Here is a 15316-nt window from a genome sequence, read left to right on the forward strand (position 1 = left end):
GACGGGGGGTGTGGGAGCCGCCGTCTTTAAGGTGCACAGTTACAAACCCCGCTCTATCTCTCTCCTGCTCTCACTAGAGCTCTGCAGGGTAATGAACCCCGCCCTGCATGTGGCCAGGCAGTCAAATGAACCAATCACAGCTCAGGGCCACAGCTGGAGGGTAGGACGGGATGGATTCAATTGGCCATGCATCTGGCTGCTGTTCAGTTTTGCTCTGTTTACAAGACTATGAGCGGCAGAGAGACGAAAACACATCCTGAATAGACTAAACAAATATAACACCTGCAAAAAGAATATAAAAAAGCCCTTTTATATGCAAGAAAATGACAAAAGAGTTCTTTTTAAAGGTGAAGTGTACAATTTTTTCGATGTTAAAGGAAAAGTTCACTCAAAAATGAAAATCGTTTACTCGTTCCAAATTCATTTGACTTTCTTTCTTCCTTGGAACACAAAACAATAAAATAAAATAGAAATGATTGAGACTAAGGCTGTCAAAAAGGACAATCCTCACATAAAACTTTCAGAATGGCTCAAGGTCATATAGGGGTCAATGATGTGATTTTTGTCCAATTTAATAATTTATTCAAAAATACATAACAAAATGCAATTCAGTTTTGATATTTTGGGGGGCATAAACTGCCCTTATACCATAATGAAAAAAAAAAAACTTATTAAACATGAAATGTATGAAAAGAAAACTGGCATAATCTTTTTAAATTATTATTTTATATATAAAAACTAAAATAATTTTAAACATAAAAGTACAGTGTCATATGTTAAAGTCAATAAGACTATCATAATATCATATAATTTGACCTTTTAGGACAGTTCAGGTTGTTAAATGTCATGTGGTGCGACTCCCCAAAAATGTAATGATATTTATGAATTCATGGTATTTGAAAAAAAACAACTTTTTAAAATTATATTTAAATACATTTTAGAAAATAATGTTGATGGTTACACCACATGACATTTTTAGAGCCATTAAATGTAGACATTTCTTGAAATTGGTATAAAGTGTTTCTAAACTAACTTGAATACAAAAGTACATGTTTCTACTGTTAATGCTGATAGTTACACCACATGGCATTTTTAGAGTTATTAAATGTAGACTTTTCTTGAAATTGGTATAAAGTTTTTCTAAACCAACTTGAATACAAAAAGGACATGTTTCTCATGTTAAATGAAAACTGAATGTCTTTGTGTGTGGCATAAAAGCCTGGCTGAAGGAGCAAGGGGTGTTTCATGGTCTTATTAAGTGTTTCAAAAGCTCATTTATTGACATGACACTTCCTACATCGAAAGGGGCATGGTTAATAATGATTGCAATTCTAAACTTAACAAAATGCCACATTCAATTTTAGATTGAGGCGAGCAAGCGCATTATTAGGAGCTGGCGTGTGAGAGATCTAGTGGTGGTTTGCAATAAAAGTGCCAGGAAAATAATACGCTGCCATTATTCATACAAAAACAGCCTGAAGTTTTACAGACGAGCCATTCATTTCTTGTGACACTCTTGGAGTCACTCTATATTTACAGAGCAAAACTGCTTGTTCTTTGTTTCGCCTGATTCGTGCAAACAGCATATAGCCATTGTTTAGATGTTTCCATTCATAAACAGCAGCCATAGTTATTTGATAAGCGTTTTGACCCTGCATGCCTGCACTATGATCCACTCTAGTAATCTTTAAACAGAGCTGAGTAAATGAATGGTAAAAAAAACTGAGCAGAACAACTAGAGCGATGCCAAGCCACCGTCTGCACAGCCTACCGAGCGTCCGTCCTCCTGTGACCCGGCAACTCTGATTTAAGGTCTGGCACTCCACAGCAGCTCCAAAACACTCCCTACTGAGACTTCAGAAGAAAACAACCCTTTATCCTGGCAGCTGACATCTTTAATCACTTCTTAACAAAGCAAGCAAAGAGACTAAATAATGAGAGAGGTTGACATAGCTAGTGCGGCTATGACAACTCAATGGATCTCAGTGTAAAAGTACCAGAGTGAAGTTTGACAACACTTTTGCACTTATACACTTTTTAGTTCAGATTCTTATTGCAATGTTCCTCTCCATAAAAATGCAAATATGTGTAGGCAGTATCTATGTCTTGGCCTGTATAAAAGGTGTGTATTGTGTTTGAATTGGTTTTGAGGATGATATTCTTGCTGCAAGGTCGTCTTTAGAGAGCATCATTTGCTTACCGCCAGTGTTTGGGGGTAAGACATTACAAGTAACTTGAGTTACGTAATCAGATTACGTTTTCAAGTAACTAGTAGCATTACTTTTTCAATTTACATCAAAATATCTAAGTTAGTGCAAGTTACTTTTTTTTTTTTTTTTACATTTATAGACTGACAGCTCTCCTGTCCCCATGTTGAGAGAAATAAAGTGCAGAGGTGTTGTAAACATGATGGTCATTGTAGTTCTACACTAAATGTGAACGTGCATTAAATCTCGCTTTATTAACCAATGTCTTTGCTGCTGACCTTCAATGATCTAATTCAACCATACCAATAAGCAAAAAGTACTTTAGATTAGATTTAGAAATAAGAGTGTTGATCTTCCTTCACCTGTATCATATTCTTCTTTAATCCAGAATGGCAGCACAGCTGAAAGGTTTGTTTGAGCTGCGCCCTCTACTGTACAGGAGTAAATATGCATTTCCTTCAGCCTGAGGCTTATTCATTTCACTTATGTTGTGAAAGGGCCTTAACATTTGCCCTAGAGCTAAAGAGATAATTAATGAGTCAACAGGTGAAACACACTGGGAAACTAGTTCAAACAGGCAAACAGGGAAACCAGAACCAAAACACAATGAAACATAGCCAAACCAGAACATAACTGAATATAACCATTACACCGCCATGCTTACCTTAATATATATTTTACTAAAACATAAAATAACATGCAGACATTTCTGTGAATATTAAGTGATGACACAAATGAACAAGCAATTAAAAAGGGGCCATTTTTAACTAAAAACAGAAAATTTTTCATGTGTTTTGGCCGTTTATTTACACGACAACGGCGTTTTTGTGGCCTCAAAATGCAAACTATTAAAAATGGGTTTCAGAGTGCAAGTTTTTGAAAACGATACCGTTATCATCTCGGTGTAAACTGCAAAAAAGCAAATCTGTGAAAATGGTGAGGACATGCACATACATATTACGTTTAGTCTGTCCACCTCAGTTTTCAATGCGGATATAAGGTGTTTTCTGTAAATGTGCGAGACTTCCGATTTATTAGCCGCTATAGAGAAATAACGAAAAGAATATCAAATGCAGTAAACTGTAAAAATAAGGTGGATAGGTTGCCCGTTAGTCTTTCTTTACAAAGTGACATCGGCAACTACTTGTCTGGCAGCATAATACAGCATTTTTAGTCGTTTTCGCGGATCTGTGTGAACGGGGATAGTTTTGATAATGTTGTCATCTGTACAAAGAAAAAACTTTTTCATTTTTAGTACATCATTGTCGTGTAAACGTACCCTATAGCTATGTCCTAATTCAGAGGCTGCATCCTTCGAAGGCTGCATTCGAAGACTGAATGCATCATTCTGGTGCGATGAAGGCTGTCCCAATTCGAAGGCTCCTTCACATGTGACCTCGAAATGGGTCTTTCATTTCCCGGGCCATGAACAAAAGGATCCTTCATTGCCCAGACTATCCCAAGATTCATTGCGTGCTGGTGACGATAGATTTTTTTGAAAGAAAATGGCGGATTACACTTTTAAATGTAAGTAAGTACTTATACTCAATATTGAGTTTCAACTTAGTGGAATATCTAACGATACAAATTACAAATTATGTTACAAAAACACTTCAGAGCAGTTTAAATGTTGACATATATCTACCAAGATGCAATTTTATAAATATTTTTTATATTTTTTATTATGACCAAAGTGAAAATATTTAGACAGGTTATGAACCCTGTTTTGTTTTCAGACAATTGACAGTTGAATATAACAGTACAAAAGTTACTGCCACTCATCAACGACAGCTGCTAGGTGACAAGAGCAATCCTCCGTAGGCTAGACTGTCCCATTTAACAACGCTCAGTCTGAACTTCACAGCCTTCGAAGGATGTAGCTTCTGAATTGGGACACAGCTTATGACTCAGTCGGAAGTCACTAAATTTGGTCGATCTCACGAACCAATAGCAATTTTGATTATGAAAAAAAATCGTTAAAAGTTTCCACCAACATGTATGTAAACAGTATACAGATGAGGCTTTTGCACCACATTCTGCTTTGTAACTTTGTGAACCATTAGTAAACCATACTAAATCACACTTTATTTAGAGCAGGTTGTCTCAGTTCAAACAAGCCCTCACACAACATAGCATGATGCATAGATCTTGAGAAAATCCTCACGGAGTGACATGACATGCTGCTTGGCTAAAGCTATAGGACATCTGGGATCTGATCATGTCGTGTTTTCACCCATCCAATATCCATTAGCTTTGTGACATGATCCTTTTTGACAACTGAGTGAATGTCTGTCTGTGGATCATTGGACCGCCCAGTGTACAGACGGACTTCACGCCTACTGGGTTCAGCTAATCTCCACCGTTACTGGGCTTTTAATCCAACTCCTAGCACTGGAATTAAGGCCTGGCCAAATGACCTATTTACTACTGTTGGCACCACAGCAGCAGACAGAGCATGGCCTATCTCACGAGACAAGTCCTCTGACATATATCGCATGGTGACCTCATTTTCACCAACCAAAGCTTCCACTGAAGCAGAAAGAAACACGTGGGACTGAATGAAACATAAATAAACAATGGAGACTTAGTTACAAACGGATTTAGTGGTTGGTTAAATAGTGAATGGATTGAAAATAAAATCAATATGTAATTAAACTGATCCTGTTTATTTCCTTAATACACGTTTCTGGTATTATTGTGCATGATTAATCTATATGCATGATTCCAACATTTAAAAAATGCCTTCATGATCTTTTATCAAAATGTAATAGCTTGCTCCACCTCTTAAATGTCTTTCCTTTTCAGATGGATCACTTCCTTTACCCTTTATTTGTGCCAACTATCATGAATTATTATACTTTTGGGGAGTCACACCAAATGACATTTTACAACCTTACCTAACCTGAAAATATCTGATATTTTAAGAGACTTTTTGACCATGACACACAGTCATGTGAGTCTACAGTGGTCCTCTCTATGATATCCAGTGGTGGGTGAAGTACACAAATCAAGCACTTGAGTAAAAGTACAGATACCCTAATAAAATATATAAAATACAATTTAACTAAATAAAAATACTTAGTTATAAATAATGAGGAACAATAAGTTTTTATGAAATATAGTGGAGTAAAAAGCACAATGTTATGCTTTGCAGTATAGTGCATTAAAAGTTTTCCAAAATAAAAATACTTTTTTATTAAAAATATCTAAAAAAATAAAGTACAGATACTTAAGTACTGAAAAATGTACATTAAAATACTGAGGATATCAGTTTTTTAAGCTTTTTTTGTATATTTTTTTTCCCCAAATATGAATAAGCAACAAAGTAGTTTTGTTAAAATAGCTCTTTTTTTCTAATAAATAATAATAGGATATTTAATTTTTAAGAATTTAATTCTTTTAATTATTTTTTTTTCTTCATTATGATGTCAGGACAGTTGTACTAGCCTGATATTTTTACTTTTTGCCCCCCTAAAAAAATATAAAAAATAATTTTTAAACAGGAATCAAAAACATGTTCATCATAGATGAGGCATATTCAAATTAATGTTTAAATTGCATTTTTTATGTATTTATTTTTAAATAAATTGATAGACAAACAGCATCAATTTACTGACCAATGTAACATCCAATTTTCACAATCCAGTTAATTCCTGACTTTATATATATATATATATATATATATATATATATATATATATATATATATATATATATATATATTTATATATACATATATATTTTATATATTTATATAAATCACTTATATAAATGAACTATAGTGTCCTGCACCCACTAGTAAAAATATATAAAAAATGTCTAAATCATTTTTTGTTTGACTGTATATATATATAAATATAAATATATATATATATATATATATATATATATATATATATATATATATATCCTGTCAGTCATGTTACAAAAGTAATATGCAAATAGCATTTAATGTTGACTTTAACTTGGTCAAAAGTAATTTTGCCTTTTTATTTGGTTAGCATGAGCGGAAACTATTCCAACAACCAGGGCAAGGTGTTGGGTTTCTTACAACAAATTAAAAAAAACGGAGTGTATATTTACATCAAGTGCAAATAGGCTGCCTTGTTGGCAGAGGCTATTTACATTAACTCCGCCCACCACTGTCTGACTGAGCCAGACATAATTACAAAAAAATCCCGCTGATAACAGAATCAGTGGTGTGGAGAGTAAGGCGAGTAAAGTTAGCTGCTGACGAGACCGACCCGAGTTCGAATCCACCTTTTTCCGAACTCATTCTTCTACCTTTTCCCATTGCATATCAGCTCGGAGAGGGGTTTACTGTAAATAAAAATTAAGAAAATATTCAAAAAGTGGAAATAAAGTGCCTAACGGGTATTTAATAGTGGGAATAAAGTGTTTAACGGGTAGGGTTGGGGGTAGATGTAGGGGAGCTTTAGCGACAGGGACAAGTACTGTTCCAAAAAAGCAGGATCCATTTAGGATTTTAATAAATATAATTGTATACACTGAATATGTTGTTATTATTGCAACGTTTTATAATATACTACAGTAAACTAAGGTGCAAATAGTATCATTATAAAGTATAGATAGCATCTAACAACTATTTACACTGAGTGCAAACAGCCACTGCCTTAAAAAAATGTAAAAATCCTAACCAGTCATTATTTTAAACTGGTTAAACTGGCTTATGACATACACCTGACAAGCTGATACCTGCATATAAGTGTTAAGTCAGACTGAAGTTTGAATCTAAAGGTTCTCAAGTGTGCTAAATGGAGATCAGGGTGGTATTTTTGGGCCCTCACAAGGGGAAAGTCTAAAAACACTGACTTCCCACTGAGCAGTCTCTTTAAATAGACTGACAGCATGGCCCCTGTGCTCTCAGCTCCACTAATGATGAGTTCTGCCTCATGGGCGACCATGAAAAATAACAAGGTCACTCAGAGCTAGCTTGTACCTTCATCCTGGGGGCTGACAGTGCTCAGTCTGACTTTCTTGTCTGAGAAGCAGCAATTATGGTTTCTTGAGAGGCTTGATTGTGTGCTATTCAGGGACACAACCACTAAAGGGACTGAGCAAATGTTGTTCTTGAAGGCCAGGGTAACCCTTGAATGCTGTGACTACATTGCCACAAAAAAATACATTCTTAAAGGAACAGTACACCCAAAAATGAAAATTCTGTCATCATTTACTCACCCTCAAGTTGTTCCAAACCTGCATGAATTCTTTTTTTTCTGCTGAACACAAAAGAAGATATTTTGAAGTATGTCGATAACCAAACAGTAGATGGGCCCCATTGGCCTCCATAGTATTGTTTTGTTTTTTTTCCCTCCATACTATGGAAGTCAATGGGTCCATCAATTGTTTGGTTACCCAATATTCTTCAAAATCTCTTCTTTTGTGTTTGGCAGAAGAAAACGACTTATACATGTTTGGAACAACTTGAGGGTGAGTAAATGATGAATTTCATTTTTGGGTGAGCTATCCATTTAAGAGGCCTGGAAACAAAGCCAGGTTGGAAAATTATTACAGGAATAGTTTACTTAAAAATGTCTGGTTCTCAGAACCTGTCATTATTTACTCACCTTCATATTGTTCCTAACCAGTATGATTCTTTTTTTGTTAACCCCTTCGATTTGATATTCGAGTTTGTTAAAGTCTAAATCCTGAATGAATCGTTCAGGCTGGTTCTGTAAACCAGATCAACCGATTCATTGAACAGAACTGACTCAAAAGAATGAGACATTACAACTACTCAAGATTTTCAGAGAATAACGACTTAAATGTCTTTTCTAACAAAAACTTATCATACAGCTTCAGAAGACTAGATATGAACTACTTTTATGATATTTTCATGTCTTTTTTAAAGCTTGAAAGCTCCAGTCCCCATTCATTGTAACTGCATGGACCAGTACATTCCTCAACATTTCTCATTTTGTGATCCACAAAATGAAGAAAGTTTAGGGAAACAGGTTTGGATTAACATGAGGGAGAGTAAATAATGACAACATTTTTGGGTGAACTATTCTTTTGAGATATTGAGAAAAACCAAACAACACAAGCTCTAAAGTCTATATTTATACTAGGACTACTGTGTCCACTAGTGAGGTAGAGCTTTAGCCTATGAGATTTATTTATTCATTGGCGTGTGATGCATTAGAGCCCAGCTAATGGTGCCATGTCTGTACCTCAGCACTATTTTGAGCAGGTTGTGTTTTTCCATCATAACCCTACATCACATCACACACTCCATTTAACATAGACTTTAATGCATCTTATGTAGGTCAAAGCAAATGAATGAGAATTCAAAGACTTCCGTAAAAGATCTCTCTCCCTCTCCCAACCACCCCACATAGCCTAATTTCTGTTTTTTGAGGTTTCCAAAATTACACCTTGCTTCTTCTGTTCCTTCCCGTTTACATTCCCATCAGCACTAATTGCAATCAAGGGCAGTGCTAAACATAATCAACATCTAATTACATACGTCTGGATTATAGAGCCCGAATGCCCTTCAAATAATCCAGTGTAATTCAGAGTCTTTTAGGGTACATTTACACTACAACAATGTACTAAATATTAAATTTTCCTTTGCATTTTTCATGTACAGATGACAATGTTGTCAAAACAATCCTCGTTCACAGGGATCCGCGAAAATGACTAAAAACGCTGTATTATGCTGCCAGGCCAGTAGATGGCAATGTCACTTTGTAAAAAAACACTACGCGCCTATAGACTGAACACGTAATACATATACGCATGTCACCGTTTTCACAAATTTGCATTTTTGTGGTTTACACTGAGACGATAACGCTATCGTATTCAAAAACTAGCACTTTGAAACCCATTTTTAAAAGTTTGCATTTTCAGGCTCCCAAAACACCGTTGTCGTTTAAATGAACGTTTAAAAGTTTTCCATTTTTACTTCCGGAGAATGTCATCAGTGCATTCCGACATTCTACTGATAAGACAAAAATAAAATAACAAAAGCATCAAACAAAATGGCTGCCAACTAAAACTGCTTTTCTTACACTGAAGACTACATTTTTTATCATTTCTAATTTACTTAGCATAATTATTATATGGATTAATTATTACATTATTACTGTTACAAGCTGCATTATTGAAGAACACATGGTGAATCATGAAAACATGCCCCTAAAAATAAAAATAAAAATATATATGAAAACATATTGTGTATAAAGAAAATAGGAAATCTTATTTGTTTCCTATTTTTTTTTCCCATTGTGACTATTTTCAGGACAATTATAACAGCATAAATAAAAGTTACAACTAATATACTTTCATGTTTTATAAATACTTATAAACGCTTTACACTTAAATAGCATGACTTTTTCATATTACAGTAATGAGAATAGTACTTAATCAGGCAATTAAAGTAATAAAGTCAAACAATGTTAAAATAAAATAAAATAAAATAAAAATTGTTCTATTAGTTTCTTATTAGTTTGGTTTTGCGATGAAATATGACCTTGATATGCTCTTGCATATTTCACACGGTATTCAAATACGGCTTTCTAGCAGAGAATCTCCCAACAACGTCTGTTTCTTAACATTTTGGTGACACTAATAGGCTCACTAAGACATGAAAATGCCAAAAAATAATGTTCTGCACTTTTAATGGAGTCCAAGGGAGTATGTGCACACTCAGTACTGACACCAAATTCCAAATATTCTTAGAGAAAAAGAACAGCCTTTTGCAGCATTAGATTTATATTAGAATTTTGCAATGTGCAAGTGCTGATAGAATAATCCAGCAAATACCAGCTCAACTGTTAAAGCAGAGGTTGGATTACCCAAAATGTGATGACTTATAATCTGACCTGAAAGAGGGCAAATGCTAATGGATGTGATCACTGATGGCTATCTTTAACATGATGGAAAAAGCATTGAGATTTTGACCTTTAGTGCCCTTTTCCCAGAGAGGCATATGTCTATTTCTGTCCTGATGTCCTCTAAGGTTATTGACTGATGATGGTCAATAGAGACCAGCTCTGGACTGCAATAATTAACACATAGTCATTGGGTTTTAGAGAATGCTAATGTAGCTTGAAGTGTGATAAAACCAAATGCATGTATTGTGGGCGAATACTCAATTAGAATGGGAATGGAGGTGGAATTATGAGCTGTACACATTTAATAATCTGCCCTGGTCACCACTGCATGGTTTGACACTGTTTGAATCTGATCCTCCATTGGGAGTCAATCTAAAGCAATCATTATGAATAATGATTTTGTAAGGAACAGTTCATCTAAGACTGAAAAATCATTTACTCAGCCTCATGTCATTCCAAACCTGTATAATATTCTTCCTTCTGTGGAACACAAAACATTTTAAAGAATTTCCAAGCTGCTTTTTTCTTTACAATACAAGTAGTAAACAATGGTCGTCAAGTAAAAAAAAAAAAAGATGAAATGAAAAAGTACTATTAATATAGCACGCAATTAATAGTATTAATTTTTGTTTTATTTTTGCGCACAAAAAGTATTCTCGTCGCTTCATAACATTAAGTTTGAACCACTGTAGTCAGGTTGACTATTTTAATGATGTTTTTGGGTCAATGATGTGACGGGTCATTTTTTTGTCCAAAGGCCTTAATAATAATAAAAAACAAAGATATGACATCCAAAGTATGTAAGGTAGTATAACTAGATCTCTTTTATTGAATCCAAAAGCATTTGATTATATTTTGCTACATATAAAGGTATTTTAAAGATTTTGAAGTGTCAAAAGGTCATTTGGTTTAACCGTCCAAAAGCCAATACAGCCATTTCATTTGTTATTAAAATATCTCAAAATGTAATAAATGTATATATTTTTTATTCTGGCATGATTTTATGACATCATATATCAACATAGTGCAAAATGGTATTAAAATCTTGTGTAGAAGTCGTTGCTTTGTTATGAGAAAGAAGGTCCGGAAAAATGAATTTAGTAACCAATATAAAGGGACCATTTTTGATCAAGTCATGCGGTCAGTATCATGTGACAGGATGTGACATCATTAAGACACCTGCAAAAGACCACAAGGTCATGAAGCAAAGTAACTAACTCTCTCTTAACTGTTTGAAAAATTCATGTTTTCACTTGCTCATACGCATGTCCCGAAACATCAGGTCATTCGGTACAACCGTTATAAAACATGGAAAATGTTGTAATATTTTAAAAACTTGTACTAAATATAAAATGTTTGATTGTCCTTTTGCTAGCTAGCTAGATATTAGCCGTTAGCATTGTTTTAAAATATCATCATTCTGTATAACCAAGATTGTTGTTTGGTAAAACCTAAATTTTGGTTAAACCGAATGACTTTTTTGGTGACAAATTTTGTCGATCTTGTAAAAAATGACAAAAGCTGCGTTAATTGATTATAAAAACCACATAATCTGATTGTTAACACTTAATAAAACTTCAAAATTAATTAAATCTACATTGTTTTTTACACTTTTAAAAAACTTATTCATCAATACCCTTTTGTGAACATTGAATGTGGTAATTTCGTTGCTTTGAATGGAGGATAAAAAAAACCTCTCGGATTTCATCAAAATATCTTAATTCGCGTTCTGAAGATGAACAAAGGTCTTACGGGTTTGAAACAACATGAGGGTGAGTAATTAATTTTGGGTGAACTAACCCTTTAAGTACTTCTATAGTTTTCTTTTGTTCTTTTTATAACTTAACAGCAACAGTCACTGTTCTACTTTGTATTATGGAAAAGAGCAGCTTGAGCATTTTGCTAAATATCTCCTTTTGTGTTCCTCAGAAGAAAGAAATTCATATGGGAGTGGAACAGTATATGGCTGAGTAAATTAATTTTTATTTTTGAGTGAACTATTCCTTTAACTCACTCAGAATAAGGTCAAACGGATAGTCACAGTCAGGGGTTTAATGATCTAACCAATCATTCATTGTTGGCTTGGAAACTCAGAAGAAAGTCAGTAGCCAGAACTGCTTGATAGCATTAGCAACAATGCTGTTAATGACATGGGGGTGTTTTCCTCCATTTCCTACTATAAAAAAAAACATCACCAAAATACTGCCATTAACGCATTACAAAGTGATAGTTTGCTCAAATAATAGCTCACTATACCATCATTAACCAAGTCAACCCTGTAGAGGCCTTTTTCGTGAGCTGCTAGTTGTAATGATTCAATTAGAGATTTTTACAATGCAAAGTTTGTTTTAAAAAAAAAAGATCTAAGAATATCAGTTTGGAAATCTGGGACATTAAAAGAGACCTACAGACCTCCTATTAATTAAAGGGATAGTTCCACCAAAAAATAATTTATTCATGCTTATGTCAATTCTAAACCTGACCTCCTTTCATCTACAGAAGACAAGTAAATTCACAGAAAAGTAAATGGGGTCCAATCCGTGTTGTTTTGGACCCTATTGACTTTCATTGCATGGGCATTTTTCAAAATATCTTTTTTTTGTGTGTGTTCCACAGAACGACATGAGGATGAGTAAATGACAGAATACTTATTTTTGGGTAAGCTATTCTTTTAAATACAATATAACTTGAAGGATCACTGCTAAAATTCACAAGACAGCCCTGCCTACTAACCTATCACACAGTTATTCTAGGTCAATTAAAGTCAAATCCACGAAACTTTGACCACATACTATAAAACTTTGCACACATAACACAAATCACGCTTGCTCGGTCAATGATTAGATGCCCCATTTACACACAACTACAACAAACCAAAACATACAGTCTTGGTTAACATTAAATCCTGGAGAATCACTTTGGTGAAACCTGAATTGAAAATGTGTCCAAGCTTTAACTACGCTGGGATTGATTCAGCTTATTCATTGTTCCTGACATTGTTTCCTCTTCTGAATTCCTTAAAAATGTGCTCACTAGCAAACAATAGCAGCAAAAACTAAAGAGTGCGATAAGCTTCATTTTGAAAAGCACCTAGATAAAATAAGCTGCAGAGAAAATCAGAAGCATTTCTCATTCATGTGAGCTTTATACATAAACACTGAGGGAAAATGCAGCTGCCGGCCCCCTCTAATTCCTCTGATAGGCTGAAATGGCGTCTGGTGATATGTTCTCATTCAGCAAGCTCAAAAGCACAATTGACCTCATGTCTCTCCGCACCTTTAAAAAACAGCTCCCTGCTGCACAAATGCAAGTGAGAAAAACTTGAGAGCAACTGACTAAGAGCAGAACTCATATTATTCTCTTAGGGAGGGGGTGCTTCTTACTCACTTTTGTTGAACTGGTTATTTCACCATGAAATCTTCTAAATATCATCATACCAAAAGAGACTAAAGAGGTTTACAGATTGAACCCGCAGGAGAACATTTTAAAATTCCACAAAGTAAATTAATCTACTGCAGTGTGTGAATAATACGACTTTCATGGGGGTTAAAAAAAATTCTGGCTTTTAATATTAATAAAAAACAATATTTATTGAACAATAATATTTAAAAAACAACAACAGCCATTAGACAAAATAAACACAAGCAAACAAATCAGTCAAATGTACAAATGCAGTGCTTTAGTACAGGATTTAAGTTATATAAAGCCTAAATATAAAGTTAAGAAACTTAATTTTCCTTCGATTTACATCTGGAATAAGTAATAGATTAATAAGACTAAAGATTGCCTGTTTGATATACCACAAATGAATTATATCTCATGTTTAACCACTATCTACATAGGAGTCAGCGGCAAATTCCCAAAGAACTGGTTCTAAATGAAGCTGTTCTCTGTGGGTACATGAGCGCTGAATGGCCGCTGATGGCGAAAGCATCATCTGAGAAAGCGTCTAAACAAATTGTCAAATAGAGTCACATATTTGAAGTCTAAATAACTACATTCTCACCTAAAAACTCGTAAAACTACATTCTGAAATGGTTCCAGTATTGACACTGGGGGAATATCACATGGCTTTCAGCCAATCAGTTTAGAGAGCCAGAAAGAACTGTTGTATATATATATATATATATTCATAAGGAAAATATTTTCTATTTATATTGTTGTATTTGTTGTGTTCTGCTATTATTTTTGCTACAAAAAAGCACCCAATTCTCTATTATTAAGTTTAATTTTGAATGTCATTATTTATGCTGACTTTACCTAAAAACATCACAGAGAGTGGATGAGTTTCATTACTGTATTACAAAAATGGGGATTAAATTTAATTTGCATTATAATAATGATAATGGCATTTTTGCATTAGAATAATTAGAATTCATGGCAAATGCGCTTAATTTTCAATCTTAATAGTCCTAAAACTGGTTTAATTTTCTCATGCAAAATATAAATTTGCATTAAAAAAACTGATCTGAAGAAAATACAATGTAACATCAAGAACTTTTTATCTTTAAATAATCATATAGCTACTCAAAAAGCCAATATAATCAACCATAGTTCTTTAGGGTTCTTTGCAAAGCTTTTCTTTTTTAAAGAGAGACAAAAGTATTCTTATATAATAATATTTGTACTAAAACAACTCAAAGTAGATGGAATTGAAACTTTGTAGACTATAGTTTAAACCAGGTTGCCCATAACAGCAATCAGCCTTCATTCTTTGCTGAAATGATGGTTTGTGGGAAAGCACAGCCGACCTCTCTCTGTACATCAACTCCCCATGGGCCGTTACTATACTCAGCTCCTACCAACCACACACACACACACACACACACACACACACACACACACCAGTGCTGCAGAGGTGCACCCCTGGCGTGTTTGTTTACACTCTGCATTGGTTGCCAAGGTAAACATAAGCGGGGAGGGCTGGTGAGCACAGCGCCTCTAGCACGGGGGTGTGTGAAATCCGGCCCTCGCCCCCCTGCATGTGCTCAATGCCACATGAGATCACTGTATGGAGTACCATTACTGTTAATGAAACGACTTTGTCTATAAGCCTTTTTTCAAACCTTAAAGAGAGCCACTGGCAATAAAGTGCAACAAAATGTTTTAATACTAAAATAAAATGAAAATTATAATGTTTCAAAAATCTAAATTCTGTCATTCTTTACTCACCCTCATGTCGTTCCAAACCCATCTGCTGTTGTATATTTCTACTGGGTTCCAAAAATACATCATAGGCCTAAGGTTTGGAAC

At 34.5% G+C, this 15316-nt stretch overlaps 1 protein-coding gene across 2 annotated transcripts in view; it reads right to left on the reverse strand.

Annotated features, from left to right (window-relative positions):
* Window positions 1–15316, reverse strand: part of osbpl5 (oxysterol binding protein-like 5) — a 52889-nt gene that overhangs the window by 29942 nt on the left and 7631 nt on the right. The gene's annotated exons all lie outside the window — the stretch shown is intronic.

This window comes from Ctenopharyngodon idella, chromosome 24 (genome assembly GCF_019924925.1).
Source record: "Ctenopharyngodon idella isolate HZGC_01 chromosome 24, HZGC01, whole genome shotgun sequence".
NCBI lineage: Eukaryota > Metazoa > Chordata > Actinopteri > Cypriniformes > Xenocyprididae > Ctenopharyngodon > Ctenopharyngodon idella.